The following is a 6000-nucleotide window of genomic DNA, read 5'->3' on the forward strand; positions in this document are numbered from 1 at the left end:
CCAAACTCAACTGGCTTAACTCCAAAGGGAGAGGTAATTAGATTGTCCACATGGCTTCAGGCGTGGTTGGATCCAGGTGCTCAGTCCACGCCTCCTCCGTGAGCCATTTGTCTCTCTTGTCCAGCTATGCTTTTCTGTCTGCAGACCTCTTTCTCAGGCAGGGTTTCCCAAAGGTAGACCCTGGCTCACACCCAAGCAATTTAGCATTCTTAGGAGAAAGTCTGCCTTTTCTTCGGGAATTCCAGCAAAAGTCTCAGGCTTTATCCTGGTTCTAGCTTGTGTTGACATCCTATTCCTGAGACAACCACACTGATTATGATTGGCCAGACATGGCATGTGTACCTCAGAAGGAGGCCAGGTCCAAAAAGAACCACAAAGAATTGGAGAGGGCACAGGGAAAGTCCTGGGCATGGAGCCTACTGAAAAAAATCAGCAAATATATCCAAAGCCCTTAGGGAGAGTGCCTGGTGCATAGTAAATGCTACATCAATATTGGTCATTATTATTTATGATAATAATAGTAACAGTAGCATTAATTAATTAACTTCTGTTCCACCTTCCTAGTAAAATGCCTTGTTTACTACGCAGGAGCAAATTCCCGTTGTTTGTTGATCCATACAGACTTTATTAATGTTCTTTTTAAGTACCTACTCCAAGTTCCTGAATATTATGTGAAATTCTGTCCCAACACATCTGCCGGAACTGCGTCCTTAATTACTGGGTGAGCACAAGACCCGAGACTATGAAAATGAGCAGACGACAGAGTAGGAAGAACACTCCGAGAGAGCCCGAGGGAAGCGGCCAGCACGTTTTGCTCCTCAGGTCCACCTGCACAACGGAGCAGCTGGGGGAACAGGGCAGCCTCCTTGGCGTCCAGCCGCGTCTTCAGTCCAGTGCTCCCCCTGCACTCGGACTTATGTGGAATACATCTCCTTAAATTCCGCACGCCCTTGGGCAGTAGTTCTCAGAGGGGATATGGAAACCCCTGGGCGTCCCCGAGACCCTTTCGTAACCATAGCATAGGAGCTAGCTAGTGATGTTTGACAATTTACCCCAGGATGTGGTGGCTTGAAATAGCAATAAAGGGCAGGAATTCAGGACCAGCTCTGAGACCAACGTGTTTGAGAACTCCCGGGCTGGGGAAGAAGGCTGAACAGGTGTCTGGGGGAGGGGGAAGGTGGTACTGTGTCTCAGATTCTCACCCAGAAACCTAGTCCCCCAACAAGACAGTTCTTTATAAATGTATGAGTTAACTGTGAGCAGGGATTTGATTCATTCACTTGCTCACTTTCCACCTAGAATCCTCTTCATGGTGGACTCATTATTCCCTCCTTCATGTTACCTTCCCTGCCCACAAAATCCGTGATTAATGACTTATATTCCCAAGGTGATGGGAAAACAGTGAAGGGCAGATGTCGAGCTGACTGTAGAAGTGGCTTCAGGTACAGGATGACCTATCAGTTCATTTGTTCACTGAACAAACATTTACTGGATGTCCACTATGTGCCACGTGAGCATTTTGGACTTTGAGTTTAAGGCGTGAACAAAATAATCAAGGTTCCTACTTACATGCTACATGAATCAACATGCCCTTCAGTAATGAAATTGAAAAGTAAAGAGGCGAGGCTGGATTTAGAAACTGGTCTTCTCTGTCTTAGGAGACAGCTCCGAAAATATCTGTGTGTTTCTTCTTCGTGATTCATGATGTCTTGGGGGAAGGTCCAGACCACTGGCCCAAGCAGTGTCTTTATGCATCTTAGAAAGAGGTGCCCTTCCATAAGGCACTTGACTTCCCTCTGCCAGAAAATTCACTATATCTGCAGTCTGAATGAGGAGCCCTTGTGCAGTGCAAAGCCTGCCCAACTGTACTTGACAGCCCTGACTGAACTTAGCAGCAGAGCAAGTAAAACCCACTTTCCTTAGTTGTAGAGGAAGAGATGCCATCTACCTAATATTCATTTCTTTGTTAGTTTTCTTGTCCTCCCATTTTAGATTTCAGCTCCAAATCAAGGACTTTGATTTCTGGGTTTTGGGGGTTTTTCTGTTTTTGTTTTTGTTTTGCCAGAGTCCATAGACACTGTCATTAGTGGCTTGAGATTCACGGTGTCCCTTTTACTTCTTTGCTTCTGAAGGGGCCTCAAGAAGGCAGGATTTATTAGAAAACAAGTATATGAGGAGTATATAATTCCTCTTCCAAGTAATACTGTTGAGCAGTAGTAGTCACAAGCCGTCTCCAGCTCGCTGACAAATGCTGGTGTGGGTGTGCGTGTCACCCACAAACATGGTCAGCGATCCAGGTACTCAGGGCGAGTACTTTAAATCACTCACTGAATCAGACTTAAAACTCACTTACAAATGTGAATATTATCTCAGACACACGCTTGCATAATGTTAAGAGATTCTAAAAAACAAACTTTGTAAGATACTGCATTGTGTCCTATAATGGGAGGAGAAAAAAAAAAAGTCTTCAGAATGCTTACAGACTCCCCGCTGAGCGCCAGTGCAGAAATTACCAGAGCCGAAGTCCCTGCATACTGAGAATTCCTGAAAGTAAAAACGAAAGAGAATTGTTAATGGAATTTCATTTTCAAGAACCTTAGGTGGGTACAGATTTGAATGAGAATTAATCTTGGTATTTTGCTTTATAAATTAATATAAGAACAGCTAGATGAAATGAGATTTTTTTTTTTTTTTTTGGCCTCCATCTGGATTTTGCCATGGAGTCTAAAAAGGTCAAAATCAGCACATTCATTCATTTTATTGAAAAGTGTTTCTTTTACCTTCCGAACACACATATGGGAGAGTTCCTATTTTCCCTTTGAGGGACCACCTGCTACCAGGTTCCATGGACCCCTGAAATGGATTACCATTAACTAAAAGCAACCTGTAATGGAGTGAGCACTGCTCCTGGTTGCAGCAGAAAATTATAAGAGCTCTTGGCATCTCGTAGCTCCATTTCGAGAAAGAACTTCTGAGCAGCCATGGCTGACCAAGCAGGTGCATTGACATAGCACATAATCCCGCCCCACCACCTTCTGGCCCCAAATCCTGCCCCAAGTGGGAGTTTCTTTTCCTTTTGCACACACATTGCAGCAAGGCCCAAAGCCGAAGACAAGAGTACTGGGTTCTGCACATTGTGCATCCACGGAGCCCCAGCAGGTGGGTCTAGCCGCCACCCGACGCCCATGCACAACCCGCACCCCCCCCCCGACTTCCCTGTCTCAGCTCTGTCCTCCCACTCATCCAGGCGAGTCAAGTCCTTGGGATGCTCAGGATCCCTTTCATCTGCCTTTAAAAAAAATAACAGCTTTATTGAGGTATAATTGATGTACAAAGAAAAAAAACCAGTACCTGTTTAATGTATAAAATTTCATGAGTTTGAACACATACATACACTCGGGAAACCACCACCACGGTCAGGGTAAGGAACATCTCCATCACCTCCCGAAGTTTCCTTGTGTCTGAGTTTTGGGTTTGGGTTTTCATGGTCCTAAGAATACTTATCGTGAGATGAGCCCTCCTAACAAAGTGTAAAGCATGTGACTGACCTCAGGCACTGTGCCGTCCAGCACATCTCTGGAAGGGATCCGTCCCGCGTGGCGGAAACTCCCTGCCCTCTGAACAGCACCTGCCCCCTCCTCCTCCCCCTGCCCCTGGTAACCCCCATCCTACTCTCGGCTCCCGTGAGGGCGACGGTTTCAGACTTTGCATATAAGTGGAATCACGCAGCACTTGTCCTTCTCTGACGGGCTCACTTCACTGAGCACCATGTCCTCCAGGTTCCTCCGTGTTGTTGCAAATGGCAGGATTTCCTTCCTTTTTAAGGCAGAATACTGTTCCACTATACATGCACACATGTTCTTACCCATTTAACTGTTGACGGACACTGGGGGGGGGTTGCATGACTCAGCCATTGTGAATAATGCTGCTGTGAATGGGGGGGGGCAGATATCTCTTTGAAATCTGGACTTCAATTATTTCGTATGTATACCTAGACCTGGGATCACTGGATCCTACAGCACTTTTGTTTTTTTTGTATATATTTTTTGAGGTCCTGTCACCCTCCTTTGGTTGATATTCCCTAAGAGTTATTAGAAAGCCTTCACACCTGTGCATTCCCCCCAGCAGGTGGAAGTGATATTGTGGGGTGTTTCCCACACGCTCTGTTGGCTCCATTCGGGATCTCCTTAAAGCCGTTCAGAAGCTCCATAAGGCAGGAGTTATTATTCCCACTTCACAGATGACAAAGCTGAGGCTGAGCGGGGTGAGGTCACTCGCCCAAGATCGCGCAGCCTTGGGATGTGAAGCTTGGTCTGTCTGACACGCGGCTTCTTCCCTGTGACCCTCGGGAGGCTGTGAGACCAGCTGGAGTGGAGTCACAGATGTATTTATTGTACTGCAACCTTTCCTCAATCATTCTTGCTGCCTCGTTTTCAAGACGCCCCCCCGCCACGCCTCCCCCCACCTGCTTCTGGGAAACACGGCAAACAGAACAGGGCCGCCCCTAATGCAGACATCCCAGGTGGATCCCGCTGCTGGCAGAGTGGAAATTCCGGAAACAGAGCTCAGTCGAGGGGACTGTGACTACTTGCCTCTCTGTAAACTGACTCCTCTTCTGGTTTCTGTGTCTAGGTAGGGACTCTGAGACCTTCCAGGTCAGCAAGCGAAAATGTCACCTGCAACTTTGAGACTGCTTTTAATCGAGATTATTTATAAAATGTGTTTCCTGTGGAGGGACACTGTAGGAAACATGATCGTGACTTCATTTTCTGCCGAACCTCCAGAAGCTTCCAGTTCTGCATGGGAGGCCCGACTTTGGGTGTTTTGTGCTCAGTTCTTCATAGAGGTTGGGGCAAAGCATTTGCTTGGGTGCCTTTCTTGGTCCTGGGAGTGGCGGAAGCCTAAACAGTGAGTCTCAGTCCCCTTCCCTGACATCTGGATGCTCAGCACTCTACAGTTTATAAAATGCTTCCGCATATTTGGTCTTGTTTTATGTTTTCAGTGTCAGCCTTCCTTAGAGGCAGTCATCACCAGGACCCGCCTGAAAATGCAGTTGTGTCACCCTGGGGAGCATAACCGGGGAGAGTCAGAGGCAAAAACTAGCAAGAACCCCCAGAAATCAGAGCTGCCCTGGTTTGGCAAAGGTGTGAGATCAAACTCTGCTGAATCACATTGAGGTTCATTTTCATGATGATAATAATTAGCATTTACTGGACACAGGCTCTGGGCTGAGTGCTTCGTATTCACCATTTCACTTAATCCTCACACCAGCTGCTCCAGCAGGCCTGGGCTGACATCATCTACATTTTACAGGTGAGGGACCGAGGCCTGCGGACACAGCTGTCATGCCCCGGCTACGCAGCTTGAAAGTGATGCAAATAGGCTCTCACCCAAATCCAACTCCAGTGTTCTCATCTTTACCAGCACACCTTAGAGTGGAAAATATTTATGTGGAAATGTGCAGAGGAGGAGGTGAACGAAGATGAAGATACTGATGATGGTGATGGTGATGATGATGATGATGATAATGAAGATGATGGTGATGGTGGTGATGTGATGATGGTGATGGTGACGGTGACGGTGATGGTGATGATGACGAGGGTGATGTGATGGTGATGATGATGATGACGATGGTGATGTGATGGTGATGATGGTGATGGTGGTGATGTGATGGTGATGATGACGAGGGTGATGTGATGGTGATAATGAAGATGATGGTGATGGTGGTGATGTGATGGTGATGATGGTGATGATGATGGTGATGGTGATGATGGTGATGTGATGGTGGTGATGATGATGGTGATAATGGTGATGGTGATGATGGTGATGTGATGGTGGTGATGTGATGGTGATGATGAGGAGGGTGATGACGATGAGGGTGATGTGATGGTGATGATGATGATGGTGATGATGATGATGCCGATGGTGATGATGGTGGTGGTGGTGGTGATGATGGTGATGGTGGTGATGTGATGGTAATGATGATGATGGTGGTGATGA

General features: G+C 46.8%; 1 protein-coding gene across 4 annotated transcripts in view; it reads left to right on the forward strand.

The window, feature by feature from the left end:
• Window positions 1-6000, forward strand: part of TMEM132C (transmembrane protein 132C) — a 308550-nt gene that overhangs the window by 253073 nt on the left and 49477 nt on the right. The window lies entirely within an intron of this gene.

The sequence above is a fragment of the Phoca vitulina genome, unplaced genomic scaffold (assembly GCF_004348235.1).
Source record: "Phoca vitulina isolate PV1807 unplaced genomic scaffold, GSC_HSeal_1.0 scaffold91, whole genome shotgun sequence".
NCBI classification, from domain to species: domain Eukaryota; kingdom Metazoa; phylum Chordata; class Mammalia; order Carnivora; family Phocidae; genus Phoca; species Phoca vitulina.